The sequence below is a fragment of the Bubalus bubalis genome, chromosome 2 (genome assembly GCF_019923935.1).
Source record: "Bubalus bubalis isolate 160015118507 breed Murrah chromosome 2, NDDB_SH_1, whole genome shotgun sequence".
NCBI lineage: Eukaryota > Metazoa > Chordata > Mammalia > Artiodactyla > Bovidae > Bubalus > Bubalus bubalis.
This window is the reverse complement of record NC_059158.1, coordinates 136,445,923-136,470,081: the sequence shown is the minus strand read 5'-3', so window position 1 is coordinate 136,470,081 and position 24,159 is coordinate 136,445,923. Positions and strand designations below refer to the sequence as shown.

Below are 24,159 nucleotides of genomic sequence, written 5' to 3'. Positions count from 1 at the left end.
ATTGTCACTCTTTCCTCTCTGAAGAAAAGGGGAAATAGTCCCTTCATATATCCACCAACTGAATTAATGTATATGAAATGTGTACTCTGTAAAGTTTATTAACCTGAAGTATTACCACTATTTGATGTGGTACGACTACACGTCTTTCACTTAACTTCTAAAAAGTACAGAACCAGAGTGGGAAAAAGGTCCCTTTGCTCTGACTCCTTCCAAAGAATGCTATCAAAAATATTCCGAGAGCATATGCAGTGTTAGTACATCCAAGAACAACTCTTAGATTACAGGAGGCATCCAACTGAGAAAAAGTTGCAATGAATTACCATGACATACAAGTTTCACTGACTTTATAAAACTTCATGGCATAAAATTACTTCAGTAATGAGTCCTTATCAAGAACCCTTAACTCCTCTTAGAGCTTCAAGGTGTCCTTTTTCATTCCCCTCCTTTACCTCAGTTTGGAATGTCAATAGAGCTATTACCAAAATAAGCACAATCTCTAATATTTACCCTGCAACTCATTTATATGAAAATAGTAGAGGCATGCTAATGGAGCTCAGGCAAAATTCAGAGCTCCTTCTGTTTCACTTTTATTTTTCAAGAGACAGAATATAAACATGAGCATTGATCAAATGTACTAGATCAAGCAATTACACATCAAATCTATTACTGTATTCTAAACATTCATGTACAAACCTGCTTTTTCTCATTAAATGTTCAAACTATCTGAAGTCTCTGCTTTTCAAGCATTCATTACAGGGAATCTGGAACCATATTGTAGAAAGCAACCTTTGACATTCCTGTGTCTGTTTTGCTGCTTGTGAATACAAAGAACATCCGAGATTTATAAATGTATGAGCTGGCTGGCCTTTATTAATCACAAAATATTGTGATGCCTTTTGAAGCTACTAAAATGTTTATAATTTTAGTTAGGTTTTCAATTTAATTAGCTTCAATCTCTTTCCACTACAAATGCATATACACCTACACAACATGTGGTCATAAAGAGGACTTAAAGACAAGGGGCTAACCTTAGGACCTGGATGAGAAACACATGCCTTTTCCTTTCAACTTGCAGAGCTGTGTTCTCTTTCCATTCATCATCCCTGACCATTGCCTTCATTCTAAGAGTAGTTACTGCCACTGCCTCAAATCTTTATTACTCCATTCATCGTCACTGTTCCTATTTCCTTTTTCAGCATCTTGTCACTGTTACATGTCCCGAGTTTTGTACCAACTTACCATTCATAAGCACTGCCCAGTAAAATGCCTTCCTTTCCATAAGATTAGGGGGAAAAAAAACACAGAATCTCCAAGGCAACATTTTTTGATGCTGCTGACAACACAGACTACTACTTCTCCACCAGGAAAGCTTTCTATCTGATAAATTTTAGCTGTCCTTACAGTTGTTTGAACAAAGTTAAATAGTTCTGTTCTGCCATTTAGCAGAATCTTACAAAATTATAATTCAAGTGTCAAAACTACTTAATTTCTACTAGCAAACACCAATTTCGTTAATCAATTATCAATCCATCTTTATGATCAAGTTCAACCTTCTCCAATATAAAGAAAACTACACAAAATTCTTAAACAGAGTGTTTTAGGGCACATTCTCTGTCTTAAAGAATCACATTCAGATACACAGACTGGGGTAGATTTTGTGATATATAGACATTTAGAAAAAGAAAAAATAAGATAATTATTAATGCTGGGGGAAAAAAAGTTGTGCAGGGTAAGTACCAGTTTGCAGCTGCAAATAACCTTTATAGTCATAAAAATATAACACTACTGTTCTAAACCAGAATTCCAATATAACTGTACTGAAAAACTGAGATAAAGGGAAATGAGAGGGTTCGTGGAGAGGTGGGAAGAGTGCTAAATCCAAAGCAGACAATGACTAAAATTGAAAATCAACAAGTTATGAATATATTGGAGACATGGCAGTGAACAGCAAAACAACTAAGAAATCGAAAGAGTTCCTTATATCTCTAGGCAGAATGTAAAAGACAGAGGACTGATTTTTTTCTTTCCCCAACCTTAATTTCATAGAACTATTTCTTTAAACTATATTCATGTATAATTCTGACTGAAAAAACTAAAATCCAGCAATTATAAACCTTAGTTTCTGTTGGACAAAGTCACATTGTGTCACATGTGGAGGAAAGTAAATTACAGTTTCAAGATTTCACAAGCATTTGTTTATAGAGTTTTAATCACATTATATAATCATTTTAACTTCAATTTGTGCTATTGTTTTTAGTTACCTGCTTGGTTGGATAAGTCCAAGATATGGGGAAAGACCACAAAATTCTGAATACTTTTCAGGCAGATCTTGTTACATACTTTCAAATTGTTTTCTAGACAAATTAAATTTGGTTATACTGCCACCAGCTGTATGATCACAGTATTCTCATTAGTAGTTGCTACTATTAATTTTGGAACAGGTAAAATTCCCAGGTGGCAGAGGAGTAAAGAATTAGCCTGCCAATGCAGGAGATGCAAGAGAAGGAAGCATGTTTGATCCCTGGGTCAGGAAGAACCCCTGGAGAAGGAAACAGCAACGCACTCCAATATTCTTCCCTGGAAAATCCCATGGACAGAGCCTAGCACACTACAGTCCATAGGGTTGTAAAAGACTGAACACACACACAATACAAAATTACCTTATTCTTATTTACATTTTCAAATTATTCCTGGTGTCTCAATATGTTTATAAACATGCACGAACCTTGTAAATAACATTACTTCGTCATATTTTCTGCAGAAAACATCTTCGATTCTGTCCAATGCCTTTTTACTTTGATTACAATATTTTCTCTTTCATGGATAGATGTGTTTCCATGTACATGCACTGATGTCTATAATTTATTTTTGCAATTTCTTTATGACTTCTCAATTTAAGAAGTTTTTTTTCTCCCTATATTTAATATTGTTTTCTTAAAAAAAAAAAAAAGCCGTAATTAAAATTAACATGACCCATAACATCCATTTCTTTTTTAGGGAAAATAAAACAACTGCTGAACCAACAAACAATAGTCTTTTATCTGTTCACTAAGGAAGTTTACATTTTAGCCTTAATAAAACTTTCAAGTATGTGTGTTTAAGCAGAAATCTTCAGAGCAAAAGCTCTAAACATGTTTATATATAAATCATAAATTATATTGTAGATAATATATTTATGGTGTACTTAAACACTTTTTCTTAAAATCTCTTTCAGTGATTTGATTTAGTTGATTTCCTTCTTCAGTTCTTTTTTTAAATTAATGATTATTTTCTCGAAAATAAACTTACTTATGCCGGTTGTTGTTGTTGCTATATATATCAAATAATTCACCTTACTTGAAAAAATAAGAGTATGCTCATCTAAAACAAAAATCTTAACATATATATTCTAAACATTAACAAGTTATGAAGTCAGTTGAAATTCTACATTAAACAAGGTCCATAGAAATAGAAAACATAATCCTGTTGCTTTGCAACATACATTATATATAATACATGGTATCTGTTCTCAATTTTGTTGTAATTATGCATACAATTATGTAATAATTACAATTACATAAAATGTATTTCAAATATTACACTTTTACTGACCTCACTGATTTGCAAAGTAATAACAAATCATATCTTACTCTAAATATCTTGATATGGTATATAAATCAATCTTTCCTTCATCATGAGACCATGTTCTTCTACAACAAAGCACAAAGTATACTTATTCACATGTAAACAGAATAAAATAATGATTCACCTTCAGCAAAGGTGCACTGAGAAGTATTACACCAAAACACCTGTTCACAGTTCTGTAAACATGCCATCATGAACTGCTTTATGAGGGAAGTGGGAACAAAAGAGAAAGGAGGAAAGGGAAGAGGGAGGGGCAGGGAGAAGGCATAAAAATAAATATGAAACACTTTCTGCTCTGAAGGAGGCAGAAGGAAGACACAGTCACCTTTTAAATGAGAGAAGTAAACTGAGAGACACTGCATCAGTAGCAGTAGAAACACAGTGACAGAGCTAGGTAGTAGCTCCAGGCCGAAAGACACATTACAACTCGAAGCGTCCTAAAGAAGGGTGCTATTCCTCTGACAGGGAGGAGACAAAAAGCTTCTTATACTATTTATGTGAAGAATACCTGAGAACTCATATTATTACCCATTCATTTATATTTGAATGCTTCTCTGCTAAAGTATTTAACTCATATAGGAACTAGGAAAATGTAAATATTTTAAAAACAGCAACATGTCAAATAATGATAGAATATGAAGAAATGGATCCAGGAGTTGGCTGACTTAAAGGGTCAGATAGTTAACATTTTAGGATTTGCAGGCAGTATAGTCTCCATGGCACCTACTCAATTTTGTCATTATGGCACAAAGCAGCAATACACAATATATTCATGTATCCACTAATTTAATTTACAAAAGCAAACTGATTTGGTCCATGGCCATAACTTGCTGACCCTTGACTTAATCCACACATTTTTTAAAAATTTACCAATTCAACAGACAACAATAGAGGAAACCACCACTGTAAAACCCAAAACTTCACAGAATATGTCAAGTGAATTCAGAAAAAAAGTTTAGAGGTATGAAGCGCATCTGAATTTTTTTTTTTTTTTACAAACATTAAAGTAACAGGGTAGGGGGCATATGTATATTTGTGACCTTGTTACTAAAACTGAAAGCAATTTAATTTTGTACTTCTATGTAAATGTAAATAAATCTAAAAACTAAAGTGATCACTGACTGACAAGTCTTTGATAATCACTGCTGCTGCTAAGTCGCTTCAGTCCTGTCCGACTCTTAGCGACCCCATGGACTGCAGCCTACCAGGCTCCTCCGTCCATGGGATTTTCCAGGCAAGAGTACTGGAGTGGGGTGCCATTGCCTTCTCCATGATAATCACTAGCGCATTAAAAATAACTTTCATACAGAAGTTCACAGTAATTAGAAATTCTAATAACAATGCTTCTGGGTCCCATGAAAGTACATAATCTTATAATGATAAAAGGTATCTCCAACATTCTGATTCACTTTCTAATTCCCAAAAACCACTATGAATGGGAAGGATGGTCCCCCAAAATAAGTGTAAACATGGCTGTATGAAATGTTAATGCAAAAACATCTGATACCTTCTCTTTCAGCAGTAAAACATATATTATAAAGGGTAAATATAAACCATAACAGTTGTTGTTTAGTCACTAAGTCATGTCTGACTCTGGGACTCCATGGACTATAGCCTATCAGGCTGCTCTGTCCATGGGATTTCCCAGGCAAGAATACTGGAGTGGGTTACCGTTTCCCTCTCCAGGAGATCTTCCCTGATCTCCCTTCTCCTGCATTGGCAGGCGGATTCTTTACCACTGAGCCACCAGGAAAGCCTATAAATATAAAATCACAAAATCATATACCACTAATTCTTAATGAAATTAATTGAAACTGTATTTGAAAAAAATTTTAGATTTTATCTGTATGTTTACAAATCTGAAACATTAAAAAACTAAGATCATGGCATCCAGTCCCATCACTTCATGGCAAATAGATGGGGCAACAATGGAAACAGTGACAGACTTTATTTTCTTGGGCTCCAAAATCACTGCAGATGGTGACTGCAGTAATGAAATTAAGACACCTGCTTCTTGGAAGAAAAGCTATGACCAACCCAGATAGCATATTAAAAAGCAGAGATATTGACAACAAAGGTCCATCTAGTCAAAGCTATGGTTTTTCTAGAAGTCACATATGGATGTGAGAGTTGCATCATAAAGCTGAGTGCCGAAAAATTGATGCTTCTGAACTGAGGTGTTGGAGAAGACTCTTGAGGGTCCCTTTTACTGCTAACAGATCAAACCAGTCCACCCTAAAGGAAATCAGTCCTGAATATTCATTGGAAGGACTGATGCTGAAGCTCCAATACTTTGGCCACCTGATGCAAAGAACTGACTCACTGGAAAAGACCCTGCTGCAGGGAAAGATTGAAGGCAGGAGGAAAAGGGGACGACAGAGGATGAGATGGTTGGATGGCATCACCAACTCGATGGACGTGAGTTTGAGCAAGTTCCAGGAGTTGGTGATGGACAGGGAAGCCTGGCATGCTGCAGTCCATGGGGTTGCAAAGAGTCAGACGTGACTGAGCGACTGAACTGAAAAATCTGAAACCATCATCCCATTCAATAATACCTTTTCACATGAAAAATCTAATACTAAAAATCTATTAGAGTTTGACACTGTATGTTCTATGATGTGCTGACAATAAATTATTGTGTTCTGAATATTAAACATGGTCTCTTAAACAGCTGAAAATAATTTCAATAATGCTACTGTTATTTAAACTTTACAATTTCAGTTAAAAATTGCCTCATATTTACTGACACACTTTTGAATATTCTGGTTATAGTAAATATTTGTTAAGAATATTTGCTTATATATTTTGCTTATTTTGGAAAAACCTGTTTTGTGTGTGTGTGGTATATTTACAGAACTTACAGAAAATGAAGATGAAAAAAGTAGTTTGGAATACTGATAACTGGTATAATTTGACATTTTAATAAGTTTACATAAATGACTACATGAAATCTTATGGTTATTAAAGGTCCTTGAGACTATTTTTCAAATGTCATTCTATAAAAGTCAAAGTTCCAAAAAACTTGAACTAAAAAATAAAGGCTATGTGATTTTAACATTTTCAGTACAGTGGAGGCAATATAGTTATATGGGACTAAGTTAAAAGAAGAAACCCAGAAGAAAGCAGAAGAAACCCAGACTGAAGTGATTGCTACTATTCATATACAAAGTTAATCTCAAAGATACATATTTAACATACAGCCCTCTTTCTGCCCTAAAAATTCCTCCAACATAATTTGCAAGAAAACAAGGACTTATACTGTTCAATCTCTATCCAAACTCACCCTCTATTTGAAACATTAGGGTGAAAAGCAATAGCTTTTTAACAGTTCAAAATGACTCATAGCAACATTAACCAGCTGGAGGAAATCTCAAAGTAAACTATGTAAGTAGCACTAAAGAATCTAATTGCAACTTTAGTTTTGTTTTAGGGAAAGGTCAAGATGAAGGGAATGAAAACTTCAAGGGGAATCAAACACTAGGGGGCAGCATCAAACTGTTGGGACAAACCCGAACTCTTCTAACAGCTAGTTAGTATATTTTTAATAAGAATTACTAGTAATGAAAGATGACCTTATAGGTTATAAACCTGTTATAAAGCAAAATAACTAGCTGTTTTGATCACCTATACCTCTTTTCCATTTCCTACTGTATACTCTTTTGTAACTTGTAAGTTTAAAATACACTAGTGATAATCCTTTTTTGATATATACATACAAAAACATTTCCATTCTTGAGGTAGCCACTACACAGATAAGGGCTGACATATAAAAATCCAAAGTATTTCCTTTGATTAGTACTGAATTTAAATTTTGTATCACTCAATTAACATTTTTAATTTGATTAAAGAATTTTGTACATTCACTGGATAAGTTTTGTACATTCACTGTCACAAGTACCATTTGACAAAAAAGCTATGGAGTATGTGCCCCTCAAGGAATTTAGTTTGGCAGAAAAAAGACATATGTATGTAATTATAAGTTAGAAAATGCAAAATAAGAAATTCTATGGATTATTACATATGAATAATAGAATAACAACAATTGTATCCTCTTCAGCAGCCCAGTAGAGACCATTAAACCTCATTCTGGAATCAAGATAAAAAGTAGTCCTTCAACCACTAATGAACTAAGATTTGTATGTAGAAAAGAAGGTAAAATGAATCATCTGTAGCCCTTTGATTCATTATGTCATTTAAAGGTCACAGTAAACCATGAGATAGATTTTTCTGGTACTTCCAAGTTCACAGATAAAAGATTAAGATAAAGAAATTTGTTCAAGGCAACCAAATTAGTTAATAATGGATCCGTTTTGAACTTTATGTCTCACTCCAAGCCCTACATTCTCTCCAATAGTGGCCAAAACAAGGGTGGAGGAAGTGGGGTAATAGAATGGTAACAACATAATTCTCTTTTAATTAAAAGTAAATAATCATTGCTGTTGTTGAATAATTACCCTTGTTATAACACCTATACCCTATATTCGTCATGCTGCGGCTGCTGCTGTCGCTTTAGTCGTGTCCGACTCTGTGCGACCCCATAGACAGTAGCCCACCAGGCTCCCCCATCCCTGGGATTCTCCAGGCAAGAACACTGGAGTAGGTTGCCATTTCCTTCTCCAATGCATGAATAAATCTGTTTAAAAATGAAAAGAAAACACCACTTAGAGAAGTACCTGCATACCAAACTGGAGGCCTCCTAAACACGGCTTCAAATCAAGTGCTCAAAAAAGTGGAGGAAGTGTGTTGCCTTTTAAGCTGTTAGTGGAATACAAATTAACACCAAGAATAAGTAAAGGCTGTTGTTTAATGGATAAATTGTGTCCCACTCTCTGTGACCCCATGGACTGTAGCCTGTCAGACTGCTCTGTCCATAGGATTTCCCAGGCAAAAATACTGGAGTGGGTTGCCATTTCCTTCTCCAGGGTATCTTCCTGACCGAGGGGTCAAACCCGTGTCTATTGCATTGGCAGTCGATTTCTTCATCGCTGAGCTACCTGGGAAGCAAAAAGTTATCACGTGATATATTGATGTCACCTCATAACTAACCACTTCTTCTAAAGTAGCACAAATTACACAGGGGTTATTAACCAGGGAGCTGTATATAAAATTCAGGTTTGAGAATCTGGATACAGAAGAAGGATATATTGTAAAGTAACCTTAGTTATCCCTTCAGTTATAAACAAAGGCCAAAAAAAAAAAAAAAATCAGTTAACTTGCAGCATCTGACACTACTAATATAAATCATTCAAATTAAATCCTATATTTACAGTCCTCACTAGTTTGAAATTAGGCATTATGACCTGCCATTACTCTTGATATTTAATACTTTACTAAAGCATGACTTCACCATTAATATTTAAAATTTTGGTAATTATATTTCAGTACAACTGGATTCTCCGGAATCTTATGTATTCCGTATACTTAAAATCACCATTCTGAATTTCACCATACAGAAGTTTAAAAGCTCCTCCAGTACATCATTCTTTTCTTCTAATCACTCATCACTGATAATACACTGATAATCCTCTCTCGAGTAGTTAGTGCAGGTAGGGATGTGAGATAACTGGTATGGACCCAAGGTCTAGAACAAGAGACTGACTTAAGATGACTTAACATCTGTAGAATTAAGTCCTAACAAAAAACAGTACACAAGAATCGTCAGGTTTTCAATTGAATTACTACAATCAACTACACTTTAAATCTCCAGTTTTTCCAACATATTACTTACTAGTTCTTAATCAGGTAAATTTAGATACCCGTCCAAAAAAAAAAAAAAAAAAAAACACACCACACACACAAAAGGAACGTAAACTTGTCTCTTGCCCGTTTTGCTCCATCTAGAATGACTCAGTTCCTAGGTGGAACTAGAGAACTGAACGGCGTAAAAGACTTTAAAAAAGTCCACAGTATAACCTACCATCTTTTAAAATTATGTGCTTTAATGTTACTTTATTACTTAAAACAGGGATCTGAGCGAGGGACACTTCCAACTGAGGGCTGCGGATCCTGCGGAGATCTCTCTTCCTTGTGCCCGGCTCATAAAGACAGCCATGTGGACAGGCTCCCTCCCACGTGAACAGTTCTTTAGAGAAGCCACAGGAAGCCACACGTCGCCTGCGCCCTCACCAGGCCTGGGCACTCGGGGATCCCAAGGGAAAAGCAAGGAGTTGAGCAGATCCCTGGACCCGGAGAGGGGGCTGCGAAGGTTCCCCGACGTAGTGCAGCCTGGTGGGCCCCCTAAGGTTCTCCGCCAAAGGGCTTTCACGAACAAAGCCCAGGCAGCCGCGCCACCTCCCGGCTCACCCGGCCTCGCCCACCGACCCAGCCCCACCCGAGCCCTCAGCTCCAGGGACCCCAGCTGGCTTCAGTATCAACTCCCCCGCGCCCCGCCTCGGCTTTTCGGTTGGTCGGGGAGAAAGTAAGCCCCCACGAGGCCTCCCGCGGTAGGAGCAGAGGCGCCACCGTCCGTTAGACAGCCGGGCCGGAACAGCGGCGCCCAGGCTCCATCCCGGGGATCCCCGTGACACACAGGAGGGGAGCACGCGAGAGGAAGAATCGGGGGCGTTCGCCGCCGCCTGTCTCCAAGCCCCTCCGAGACCGGACTGCGGACCCTCCCATCCTCGGGCCAACGCGTCCCTGCCTCCACCGGCCACGCCAACCTCGGCCCCTAACCGGCCGCGCGCAGCCCCCCAACCGCCGCCGCCTGCTCAGCGGTGACTCCCCCACTCCCCGCACGGCTCCCGAGCCTCGGCAGGAGGCTGACTCGGGCGCGGGTCCCGCACGCGGGGCGGAGGCTGCCCGATCGCTAACCCGGCAGCAGCTCGGAGCGCACACGAGGAGCGGCGGTGCCCCACGCGCAGCCCACCGCGCGCTCTGCCCGGCTCGCCGCCGCCGCCGACTGCAGCAGCTGCGGGAAGCCCAGTGCCCCGATCCCCGAAGGACTCAGCCCCGACTCCCCGGTTCCTGTCTCCCTTTCTACCCCCCCGCCGTCCCGGGACTCGCAGTCTCCGCCGCGCACGGGGCCGGTTCTGGGGGAGGGAATGTAAACAAATCGGGGTTTTATAGTTACCTCACACTCGAGTGCCGTGTGCATCTCCTCTCCGCTCGGTACCAAACCCCGGCTGCACCAAATCGTGTATTCACCAAAGCCGCCTGCGCCAACTGCGTCGCGGAGACCCGCGCGTCGGACACCACGCTACGCTAGCGGCGTACACGGCCCACTCAAGTCCTTGCGCAGCCGCACCCCGTCCGCCTATGGGCGCTACGCTCTGGGCGTACACGCACCACCCAGTTATTCACTTCGAATAACGCAAATAGCGTAGGGGAACTGCCCCACTCGAGGATTCCACACGGACCGTGAGAGCAATAGGAAATTCGAGTCTACGCAAACTGCGGAGCTCCGCGGCTCCGCGCTAGTTTTGTTCCAAGAAAAGACGCCGCGGGGGAGTTGAGAAGGCTTCTCACGCATGCGTGGAGCGACCATTTACCCTCGCCTTTTCCCCGGGCTTTGCATGTCGGTTGCTGCCGCCCGCGGGAGGCGGACGAGTAAGGGAAGCTCTAAACGAAAACGCTTCAGCCAGGTTTCAGATTGATAAATTAAAATGTTTATCTGTACAGGAGTTAAACATCTACGTTAATTTAACCCTTCCCCTTTATTAAAATAACCTTTCAATCTCCGAGGGGAAAAAGGAACTAATACTTATTTAGTGCTAAATGCGAGGTATTTTGCATAGTTCTCCCACCCCCACCTCCCAGTTTATTCTAAAGAGTACTTCCTGTGGGCCTTCCAAGCCTAAAAGAAAAAGTTGAATCCAGAGAGCTTGTCACCCACGTAGAGGAATTCTCGAGGCTTCTGACAACTTTCCAACCTCTTCCATTACCTCCTACTGCTTAATCGATTATTCTTAACACCCAATAGGAAAACCTGCGGATTCAGCCAAGCAGTTCCAAGGACTCCTGATCATGTCGTGCTCATTCTTGCTCCCATTGCTTTGCTCACACCACACTTGACATGTGAATTGTTTCCTCCCCTCTTCAGGAGCAATTCACAGCCAGTACTTTCTTAAAAGGCGGCTGCCTTTACTCCATTACCCTGCTTTTTGGCATTTGATCTTCATGGTGAGACTTATCTATTCTGTCTGGTGTGTCTGATTCTGTATCCAGCCAGAGTTACAGGAATGCCTTACTGATATCTACCAGAGTGCATAAAATCATGATCAATAGTAATAGCAAGATTTACTCTGTGGCAAGTACTTCCTGTTTGCTGTACATGTGCATTAGTTTCATCTTCATAACACAAAGAAGTAGGTATTATCCTGCGCCAGGAAACAGAGACACGAGTAACTTGCCTAAGACCACTGAACAGGTAGGGAGGAGAGTTGAGATCCAAACCCAGTTAGGACTACATATTCTGGTATTCTGTATATTTAATGGACGAAGATTGTTTTGTTTTTGTTTTGTATCCCTATAAACAATGTCTTTTAGGTGCTCAGAAAGGCCTACTGACTGCCAGGATACTCAGCTTCTCATATCCCTTTGTTTCTTTGAAAAAGCCAACCCATTGACCTCACTCCTGCAGGTTTTCGCTGCTGCTATTAGGGAAAGGGAGAAGTCCTGAGGTTTAAAGAGATCAAGTCTGAGTACTAGCTTCAGGTCTCACCATTGTCACTAACTGCGGGAGGCAATGGCCATGGTCCTCAGATTCATGGATAAATTAAAGGAATTGGTCTAAATTTATTCCGAAGTCTTTAGAGTTTATAAAATCAGAACCAAAGTCTTTAGGTTTCATAAAATCAATATAGAGTACTTCTTTTGGGTTCAGAGCATAAAAAGCTTCCAAATTATCTATCCTGATATTTTAAGGCTATAATTATTTTATTGAACATATTATTTCAGGAACTTTAAAATATATGCAATATCTTTCTCCTAAATTTCCATAAGGTAGAGCACTTACATTCCTGACATTAATATTTTAAGGTACTTACACCTTCACTGCTTTCTAAGAAGAACCAGAGATCAACTTGCCAACATCCACTGGATCATCGAAAAAGCAAGAGAGTTCCAGAAAAACATCTACTTCTGCTTTATTGACTATGCCAAAGCCTTTGACTGTGGATCACAATAAACTGGGGAAAATCCTGAAAGAGATGGGAATACCAGACCACCTGACCTCCCTCTTGAGAAACCTGTATGCAGGTCAGGAAGCAACAGTTAGGACTGGACATGGAACAACAGACTGGTTGCTGGGGTACGTCAAGGCTGTATATTGTCACCCTGCTTATCTAACTTCTATGCAGAGTACATCATGAGAAACACTGGGCTGGAAGAAGCACAAGCTGGAATCAAGATTGCCAGGATAAATATCAATAACCTCAGATATGCAGATGATGCCACCCTTATGGCAGAAAGTGAAGAAGAACTAAAGAGCCTCTTGATGAAAGTGAAAGAGGAGAGTGCAAAAGTTGGCTTAAAGCTCAACATTCAGAAAACCAAGATCATGGCATCCGGTCCCATCACTTCATGGCAAATAGATGGGGAAATAGTGGAAACAGTGGCTGACTTTATTATTTTTTTGGCTCCAAAATCACTGCAGATGGTGATTGTAGCCATGAAATTAAAAGACGCTTACTCCTTGGAAGGAAAGTTATGACCAACCTAGACAGCATATTAAAAAGCAGAGACATTACTTTGCCAACAAAGGTCCGTCTAGTCAAGGCTATGGTTTTTCCAGTAGTCATATATGGATGTGAGAGTTGGACTATAAAGAAAGCTGAGCGCCGAAGAATTGATGCTTTTGAACTGTGGTATTGGAGAAGACTCTTGAGAGTCCCTTGGACTGCGAGGAGATCCAACCAGTCCATCCTAAAGGAGATCAGTCCTGGGTGTTCACTGGAAGGACTGATGTTGAAGCTGAAACTCCAATACTTTGGCCACCTTATGTGAAGAGCTGACTCATTTGAAAAGACTATGATGCTGGGAAAGACTGAGGGCAGGAAGAGAAGGAGACGACAGAGGATGAGACGGTTGGATGGCATCACTAACTCAATGGACATGAGTTTGGGTAAACTCTGGGAGTTGGTGATGGACAGGGAGGCCTGGCATGCCTTCATGGGCTTGAAAAGAGTTGGACACAACTGAGCGACTGAACTGAACTGAACTCTGCATAGAAGTTAAATAAGCAGAGTGACAATGTATACCCTTGACCTACTCCTTTTCCTATTTGGAACTAGTCTGTTGTTCCATGTCCAGTTCTAACTGTTGTTTCCTGACCTGCATATAGGTTTCTCAAGAGGCAGGTCCGGTGGTCTGATATTCCCATCTCTTTCCACAGTTTATTGTGATCCACACAGTCAAAGGCTTTGGCATAGTCAATAAAGCAGAAGTAGATGTTTTTCTGGAACTCTCTTGCTTTTTCGATGGTCCAGTGGATTTTGCCAATTATGTATTTACAAGGCTAATAATATCCAGCTGGTACACACAGGTACAGAGGACCATTGACCAAATATACAAGTTACTCAATAACAGCTACAGCCGAATTGAATTCCACCATGATACTCATCCCTGTTCCAGCCCTTTCTCTCAGGATTCCCTAGACATCCCACATTTTAGGAACTATAGAGTTAATGGCTGGCTAAGAAAGACTTCTATTTTAATTGATAAGTCTTTATGCTCTATTAATTTTATATATTTTAAATATCATCTCACTCAGACATTCATATATGCTCAAGTATCAGCATATTGATTAAGGCAGGACTTAGAGGAAAATTACTATGTAGGATAAATGACTGAGTTGCAAACCAGTATATTGCTTTCCCTGTTGGGAAAAGCAATCTCAGACAGTGATGTGTAGGCTTACTCAAAATCACCTGCTAAGGTAAACAATGAGAAGTGCAGCAAAAATATCACTATAATGTTTTATTTTTATCAGTTCCATATTCATATCAGTTTTAGGGAAAGGAATTTCTAATATGTTAGAATCATGGAACTTTCTGAAAGTCAGACTTTTTTTTTTGCAGTTATCTCATTTGATTCATAAAGAACCTCAACCGAACTATAAAAACAGTTTAGATGATTTGCAATATGTGGGGGGAAGAGAAAGTATTGAATTGTGTGTAAATGGTTGACCCTCATTTGCTTTGCTTCAGTCACCATTTTATTTCACATATCTAAAATTTCAAGCATGACCAATCTACCTTTGTGAAGCAAGAGATAATAAATCCAATGGCTTTTTTTGCACCTTAGAAGGTTAGAAAAGAACCAGCTACAATAAATAAAATAAGAACCATGCTTCATACCTCAATCTTTAGCTGTGAATAAAGAAAATCTGTCATAAAACTTTTTTTCCCCTCTAGTAGAGGAGAAAATTGACAACATACACAACAAAATTAAGAGCCTTTAATTAAATTTATTAAAAATGTGAGTGCTTCTAAGAAATCAAGCCTTTCAAACTCAAGAATTCTTTCCATGACTCAAAATTAGTAATAATCAAAGATAACATAAACTCCTTAAATCCATATTCCGTTTAAACTGATTTTTACATGACCAAAAATGTTTGGTTCAGACAAGTTTATACCTGAGAAGGAAGACTAAATTATATTGGTATATAGCTCTGATGTGGAGAGTACTAAGTACTAGGAATAGGTGTTAAGGAATTTGGAAAAGAAGATCTCAGGAATATGTTCTAAATCTAGACTCAAAATTAACAACTGCTTATTCACTTTTAGAGACTCCACATTTTAGCCTGGAAATTAAGGCTTCAGCTTTAGATCTAAAGCCAGAGAAATATAAAAGGTATATTTCCCTCCTTGTTCTTTAAGGCCTGTAACACTCTGTGACATTAAACATGTCAACCCTATGGTCAGGATGGGAATTGAGGCCTGTGGGGTCATCTTTTTCTGATCTCTTGAGGAATTATGGCTCTATCTCATCTAAAGCCTTGCCATTCCTAAAGTGAAGATAATCAGACCCTCAGAACTTACATGGAAATTCTCAGAGAGAAACACAGAAGCCCTGTGTCTCTTTCTAAAAAGCAGGACTTATGAAATAGAGAAGGCCATCCTCTTCCAGAGAGCCCAAAACTTTGAAAGGGTACACAAAGGCAGAGAGAAAGGCACAAGGGAGAAAGGCACCCTAGTGAGAAACACATTTGATTGACATGCCTGGCAAGTGAGATCATTTTAAGCTGGTAGGTTAATTCAATAAAATCAGTTTCAAGTTCTCTGCAGAAATAAAAATAGATTAGAGAAATGAAACAAAACGACAAGTCAAGCAACTCACCCAGCCAGGGTAGAAAATTAGCTTAAAAATTTTTTTTCTTTTATATGCTTTGCCTAGATAATGCTAACAATAGACTTGCCAGATCCCTTAGTTTTAATTCACTGTGATACAAACAAAAGACCCTTAACATTAGATATCCCTACTGGGAGAAAGACAATAATGTAGAAGCTTAGAACCTCTGATTTCAGCCTCTGATTTGCCATGGCAAATCCTTTCAAAATAGGAATGAGACATAGCCTAGGAGAAAGGGGAAGACCCACTAAGAAGAATAAACAAAAGCAAGAAGCTCAGTGCTAGAGCAAGGATATCAGGCCAATAACAGATTCGACCATGTGACAGTGATGGAAAAGCTTCTCCCTCAAACCTACTCTATGGTCCTCACCATCCCCGGAATTCCACATTTAGAACTTCGTTCCTGGGCCCTGAAAACAAAGAGACTTTGAGGGAAGTTTACTACCATTTTATTACTTATCTAGTGAGAACATACTTTTTAAGGTCTTTACTGAAGAGAAAGTTTTTAAGAAGGGAGGAAATTTGATTATCCAGATTCTTATGGGTAGTGTGGTATAAAAAGGACAGGAGGAAAAACAGACATACTGCCAAATTCTCAAACTTGCTTCTAGCTACCTTGCTCACTCACAGAATACTAAAAAGAAGAAAAACAGAAGGCTTGGTAAGCAGCCCCTTGTACCAACCAAGGAGTCCTAGAGGCCAACAGACAGTCATCTTGAAATTCCAGGAGCACAGTGGAAATCAACTTTCTAAACCTTAACTCTTATTCCAAAGGAATATGTATTTATCATGTAACATAAATAGCCACATGAATATTACAGATTTAAAGCTCAAACTACCCACAATTGCACTCATCTCACATGCTGCTAAAGTAATGCTCAAAATTCTCCTAGCCAGGCTTCAGCAATACGTGAACTGTGAACTTCCTGATGTCCAAGCTGGTTTTAGAAAAGGCAGAGGAACCAGAGATCAAATTGCCAACATCCGCTGGATCATGGAAAAAGCAAGAGAATTCCAGAAAAACATCTATTTCTGCTTTATTGACTATGACAAAGCCTTTGACTATGTGGATCACAATAAACTGTGGAAAATTCTGAAAGAGATGGGAATACCAGACCACCTGACCTGCCTCTTGAGAAATCTGTATGCAGGTCAGGAAGCAACAGTTAGAACTAGACAGGTAACAGCAGACTGATTCCAAATCGGGAAAGGAGAACATCAAGGCTGTATATTGTCACCCTGCTTATTTAACTTCTATGCAGAGTACATCATGAGAAACGCTGGACTGGAAGAAGCACAAGCTGGAATCAAGATTGCCGGGAGAAATATCAATAACCTCAGATATGCAGATGACACCACCCTTATGGCAGAAAGTGAAGAGGAACTCAAAAGCCTCTTGATGAAAGTGAAAGAGGAGAGTGAAAAAGTTGGCTTAAAGCTGAACATCCAGAAAACTAAGATCATGCCATCCGGTCCCACCACTTCATGGGAAATAGATGGAGAAACAGTGGAAACAGTGTCAGACTTTATTTTTCTGGGCTCCAAAATCACTGCAGATGGTGACTGCAGCCATGAAATTAAAAGATGCTTATTCCTTGAAAGGAAAGTTATGACAAACCTAGATAGCATACTGAAAGGCAGAGACATTACTTTGCCAACAAAGGTTCATCTAGTCAAGGCTATGGTTTTTCCTGTGGTCATGTATGGATGTGAGAGTTGGACTGTGAAGAAGGCTGAGAGCCGAAGAATTGATGCTTTTGAACTGTGGTGTTGGAGAAGACTCTTGAGAGTCCCTTGGACTGCAAGGAGACCCAACCAGTCCATCCTAAAGGAGATCAGTCCTGGGTGTTCTTTGGAAGGAATGATGCTGAAGATGAAACTCCAGTACTTTGGCCAACTAATGCGAAGAGTTGACTCATTGGAAAAGACTCTGATGCTGGGAGGGATTGGGGGCAGGAGGAGAAGGGGATGACAGAGGATGAGATGGCTGGATGGCATCACTGACTCGATGGACGTGAGTTTGAGTGAACTCCGGGAGATGGTGATGGACAGGGAGGTCTGGCGTGCTGCGATTCATGGGGTTGCAAAGAGTTAGACACGACTGAGCGACTGAACTGAACTGAACTGACCATGTAAATATTTTTAAAAGCAAGTTCATTTGTGTAACCAGTTAAATTAATAAAGTCATTTTAAATTCATTTTAAAATGTCATCATATGAGAGCAAATTTCAAATCTTGCCTAGGGCTTCCAAATAATTAATAATGGGACTCATTTCGCTAATGATATTTATGAAAATAATCAAATACACCTTTTAAAGCCAAGATACACTTGGTTTATCTTAACAAATATTGCTTACCTTTATTTATTAAGAATCTGACAGCAAGAAAGCAGCAAAATTCTAAATATTTGGGAAGTCAGTAAATGAATTGTCAAAACAAACTTGTAGGGATTTCTGAATTTTTCTTGCACTCTAAGTAAAGCTCAAATTATATTTTATTTTTATTAGAATAAGCCACTTTTGCATTCTTCATAGAATCCCATAAATCACCTCTTCTTACCAGCATGCATCTTTACAAGTTTTTGAAACTCCCTAATACTTTGTGAGGAATGATTCTGGCATACTCAGTAGTTAGCAACCTACTATGCTTAACCTTTTCCTTGTAAATCTCACTTATAGCCTGTAATGATTTCATCACATTCAAGTTTCATTCCAGTTACAATGATGGTTGCTTTCTCTAAACAGTTAGGTTTCAGTTTTTTTTCCACCCTAAACACATGAAGGTGTATGGTTTAAAATGTGCCAGGTGCCATTTCAAGTACTATGAATATGGTAACTAATTTTATTCCTATGACAGCCCTGCAAGGTAGATATTATTATGCTCATTTCATGGATAAAGAAAACTGAGGTAGTTAGCAAGGGGTTGCAGCCACAAGCCCAATCCAGATAGTCTGGCTCTGGAGGTTATGTTCCTAATCCTTACATTACTTTATTCTTATCTAGATACTATGTGCAGGTCCCAATTTTTCTGAGAATATCTCCATACTTTCTCTGCAAAATTTGGTAATTAAAAAAAAAAATAGTAGAACCATAAAGTGGTCGTTTTCCAGGCTGTAAATGTAACAGGTCAATGAAAATTGTAAATGGAATAGAGAATAAAAACATTTAAAGATACTTATAATGTGAACATTTGATTTATCTTTGAGCTTGACTAGCTTGAATCAATTCCAAGGGAGATTATTCCAGTCTCTTGAATTAAAATGTTAATTAGCCCATTTGGTTATACATTTAGATGAAAGCTTTCCCGTCTTTATGGTGACTTGATGTAATTGTTCAAGTATTTATTTATGCTAGTTAAGCCATTAAAAATTAGGCAGAATCAGGTGTATGTTAATAACTTTGATCACAGTCACATATATATGAGTTATTAATGTGGTAATCATTGAAGAACTGGTCAAGTGCAGGCAAATATATCCCAGCAGATTTAAACTAAAATTCAGTTAGGGGATTAAAGGTTCATTTCAGTTCTTGGATTTAGATGAATCTACCTCCTCTGCAAGTCTACCTTGGGGAAAAAAGGCAAATTTTAAGGGATGAAACTATTTACAGGTAAAAGTTTGTGCTCCTTTGATGTGCAGGCCACTACATAGCTGGAAAATTAGGGCAAAGAAAATATGATTCTTTACCTAAAGTTGCTTACAGCCCAGTCAGGGAGGTAATTGAAAAGACAATTACGGTACAGAGTGATAAGGGCTGTGTTCTCGATAATATGGGTTGCTATGGCTGCAAAAATGCTAATAGCACTCCCAGCTTTATACAAGTCCCAGACCAAATCCCCTTCACTCCCACTCACTCTGCCTCATTGGAGGCACAAGTAAACAGGATTCTGCATGAAGAATACCAAAATGACGTGTCTCCTGTTCTACCTTATGTGTGGGGTGTTTCCAGAGAGACCAGAAATGTGTGCTCTGAGGAAAGCCTTTTAAGTTCTTAGGGTGGAGAGAGTCCACAACAAACATTATACATTATCTTTACAGAGAATCACGTGTGTGCATTAGTCTTTACTTAAACTTTCTAGAATTTACATCAAACAGTGACTACTTTTGATTATGATTTTAGCATGAGCCTCTTCCTGTATGTTTCCCAGTTCTTTACATTTTTTAAAATACCTGATTCGTGAGCAATGTTAGAAATGTAAGTAGAATGTATCTGACCATTCCAGGTGATACTGATTGCAAAATAACCAAGCTTTGCAGCAGAGATATTTGGGATTTTTCCTCTACACATTTTTATTAAGGTGTTTTATTATTTATTATTCCTATATTTATTATTATAGGGAGCACATTTGGGAAATATTTGCACCTTTGCTATCATCAAAAAGATGTTATAAATCACCTGTATTGTCTTCTATGGCCTAATTTTCCTTTTTATAATTGTATAGGCATAAGGGAGTAGGAAATAGAAATTAGGTATCAACAGAATCATAAAAATTTCCAACTTGCTTTGCTCTATGAAACCCCTGGAGAACTAGCCAGTCAATTCAGACTAGATGAAACCCTACATCCTAGACAGTGGCTCCTCCAAATTAGGTACTAGATTCAACATGTAACTGTGTCTACTGTAACTTTTAATAAAGGTTGAAAGAAGTTAGAAAGCCTAAGTTTGGAAATCCATATGTGTAATATTAAATTGGTTCAGAGGGCTTGATTGCCTGTGTCAGGCCAGATGGCATTTGTGCTTGTGAAATGAGACCCAAATTGGAAAACTATACCATCACTTGGGCTTCCCTGGTGGCTCAGCAGTAAAGGATCCCCCTGCAATGCAGGAGCCGCATGAGACACGAGTTTGATTCTTGAGTGATAAAGATTCCCCTGGAGGATTGCATAGCAACCCACTCCAACTTTCTTGCCTGGAGAATCCCCATGGGCAGAGGAGCCTGGCAGGCTATAGTCCATAAGGTTGCAAAGAGTCAGACACAACTAAAGTGATTTAGCATGCATGCACCCAACCATCACTTAGAAAATAATCTCTTTGCAATTATGTTCCTAATTTAGTATCTGTCAAAGACTGTCTTTGAAGCATTTCAAATCTTCTTATCTAGAAGCTATGCTGAGCCAAAATACTAAATAATGCAATATTCAATGATAATAATTATTAATCATAATCATAACAAGCAGTTACAGTATAGTGTTTACTATGTGCTGACACTAATATTCCAAAGTTACATTATTGATGGTCAACAAACAAATAATAAATATGGGAAAAAATATTCTTAAACCCATTCCCATGTTTTGCATGGGTAGAAAAAAAAAAAGACTGTTCAAAAAAAGACCGTTTGGTCAAAAGTTGCTTTGGTCAGTTAATTTGAAGCCTAGTTAGATTTTAATATTCTTTTTCTAGGTATAGGTAGGAGATTTAGGTAGACTAATAATTATTAACTCATTTGAGACATTAGCTGGGAATCATGTGTGTTTTGGGCTTCTCTGGTGGCTCAGCAGTAAAGAACCTGCAGGCCAAGGCAGGAGATACAGGTTCGATCCCTGGGTCCAGAAGATCCCCTGGAGAAGGAAATGACAACACAGTCCAGTGTTCTTGCCTGGGAAATCCCATGGACGGAGGAGCCTGGTGGGTATAGTCCATGTGCAAAAGAGTCAGACACAACTTAGCAACTAGACAACAACAACATGTGTTTTCTAGTCTTTATACTGCCAGCAGGACCAGCTATAAAGCTTTCTAGGGCCCAGTGAAAAATGAAAATGTGGGACCCCTTGATCAAAAGTATTAAGAATTTCAAGATGGCAACAACAGAGCAATACACCAAGCACAGACCCTTCTTAGCATGGTGTCCCATGTGATTGTACAGGTTGCTTGGCCATGATGAAGCCAACCCTGATTGGCCATTAATACTTTAGTGGATTATTTAAAAAAAAAAAATTCTTCCCAAAGACAAAAAATAAATCCTGAGAATAAATTTATTTATAAAAAGGTAGTCAATAAATTAATCAAAATCTTTATAGATTTTATAAATTCTTTACATGATATGGCAAGTTATTGAGGAGATAACCCCTTAGAAGGTATGGATCATGTGACATTTTTGTTTTGCAGAGACTGTTGAAGTTATAACCAAAGTATTCAACATATAGCATTTCAACATGGGAGCCTGTTTTGTTCCTAATTTGAAGAATTCAGTTGTAAAATGAAGTATGAGACAACTAGGAAATTTTTAATACTGATGGAACATTTGGTAATAAGGAAATATTATTAATTTTTAAATGTATGATAATAAAATTGGGCCTAAAAAAAGAATTCTTCTCTTTTAGAGAAATGGAAGATAATTAATAGATGAAATAAGATTGTCTGAGTTTTGCTTTAAAATAATCCAATGAGAGTACAGATGATGCAAGGTTATTTCTGTATAAATTGTTGAAGGGGGTGATGGTTATATGGGTGCTCATTCTATTTTCTCTACTTTTGTGTTTTAAAAATTCCATAATAACAGTAAAATATGAAGCACTGTAGCCAGGCTTCAGCAATATGTGAACCGTGAACTTCCTGATGTTCAAGCTGGTTTTAGAAAAGGCAGAGGAACCAGAGATCAAATTGCCAACATCCGCTGGATCATGGAAAAAGCAAGAGAGCTCCAGAAAAACATCTATTTCTGCTTTATTGACTATGCCAAAGCCTTTGACTGTGTGGATCACAATAAACTGTGGAAAATTCTGAAAGAGATGGGAATACCAGACCACCTGATCTGCCTCTTGAGAAATTTATATGCAGGTCAGGAAGCAACAGTTCGAACTGGACATGGAACAACAGACTGGTTCCAAATAGGAAAAGGAGTACATCAAGGCTGTATATTGTCACCCTGCTTATTTAACTTATATGCAGAGTACATCATGAGAAACGCTGGACTGGAAGAAACACAAACTGGAATCAAGATTGCTGGGAGAAATATCAATAACATCAGATATGCAGATGACATCACCCTTATGGCAGAGAGTGAAGAGGAACTCAAAAGCCTCTTGATGAAAGTGAAAGTGGAGAGTGAAAAAGTTGGCTTAAAGCTCAACATTCAGAAAACGAAGATCATGGCATCCAGTCCCACCACCTCATGGGAAATAGATGGAGAAACAGTGGAAACAGTGTCAGACTTTATTTTTCTGGGCTCCAAAATCACTGCAGATGGTGACTGCAGCCATGAAATTAAAAGACGCTTACTCCTTGGAAGGAAAGTTATGACCAACCTAGATAGCATATTCAAAAGCAGAGACATTACTTTACCAACAAAGGTTTGTCTAGTCAAGGCTATGGTTTTTCCTGTGGTCATGTATGGATGTGAGAGTTGGACTATGAAGAAGGCTGAGCGCCAAAGAATTGATGCTTTTGAACTGTGGTATTGGAGAAGACTCTTGAGAGTCCCTTGGACTGCAAGGAGATCCATCCAGTCCATTCTGAAGGAGATCAGCCCTGGGATTTCTTTGGAAGGAATGATGCTGAAGCTGAAACTCCAGTACTTTGGCCACCTCATGCGAAGAGTTGACTCATTGGAAAAGACTCTGATGCTGGGAGGGATTGGAGGCAGGAGGAGAAGGGGACGACAGAGGATGAGATGGCATCACTAACTTGATGGACGTGAGTCTCAGTGAACTCCGGGAGTTGGTGATGGACAGGGAGGCCTGGCGTGCTGCGATTCATGGGGTCACAAAAAGTCGGACACGACTTAGTGACTGATCTGATCTGATGAAGCACTGTAATAAATGAAAATTAACCAAATATACCTAGTGTCTATAATGTTCCAGTAATTGGACCAAATAGGCACATTGATGATTTTATAAATGTAGAGAGCTCTTTAAGTACAAGTTTTCAGAAGTAGTCTGTATTTTTTCCCTATTTTAAATAAGAATTTCAAAAACTAACAATAGCCTTAGAGCTGGAGCAATTCTGAGATAACCAAAATGGATCAGTAAAGACATCAGCCAATATGATGCAGTCATGCCTGTGCCTAACACTTATTTTTTTAATCAAATAGACTGGTCATTTGTGGGGCAAACTGGGCATGTCTTGAAAGTGATGCAGATGTGACTTTAAAATTATTTGGCTCCATTCTAAAATAGACCCACCCTCTTCGAAGGAAACAAACAAAAAATAATTAATTTGCATCTAACTTAAATTTTCAGCTGTATTTAAAACAAAACTCTAGTACTCCTACTTATATTTCATTTGAATTTTTATGCTTTCTAGCATTCCA

General features: G+C 38.7%; 1 protein-coding gene across 6 annotated transcripts in view; it reads right to left on the bottom strand.

The window, feature by feature from the left end:
* Positions 1–24,159, bottom strand: part of SLC39A10 (solute carrier family 39 member 10) — a 159,311-nt gene that overhangs the window by 60,684 nt on the left and 74,468 nt on the right. For 2 of the 6 annotated variants that reach the window (XM_025277857.3, XM_006078128.4), the window contains exon 1: positions 10,694–11,020. The exons of 2 other annotated variants lie outside the window; for them this stretch is intronic. The gene's annotated coding sequence lies outside the window, so the exon portion shown is untranslated. Of the gene's footprint in view, positions 1–2,725; positions 2,934–10,693; positions 11,023–24,159 lie in introns of those variants that run through there. 2 more of the 6 variants (XM_006078130.4, XM_044936718.2) reach the window with 2 other exon arrangements.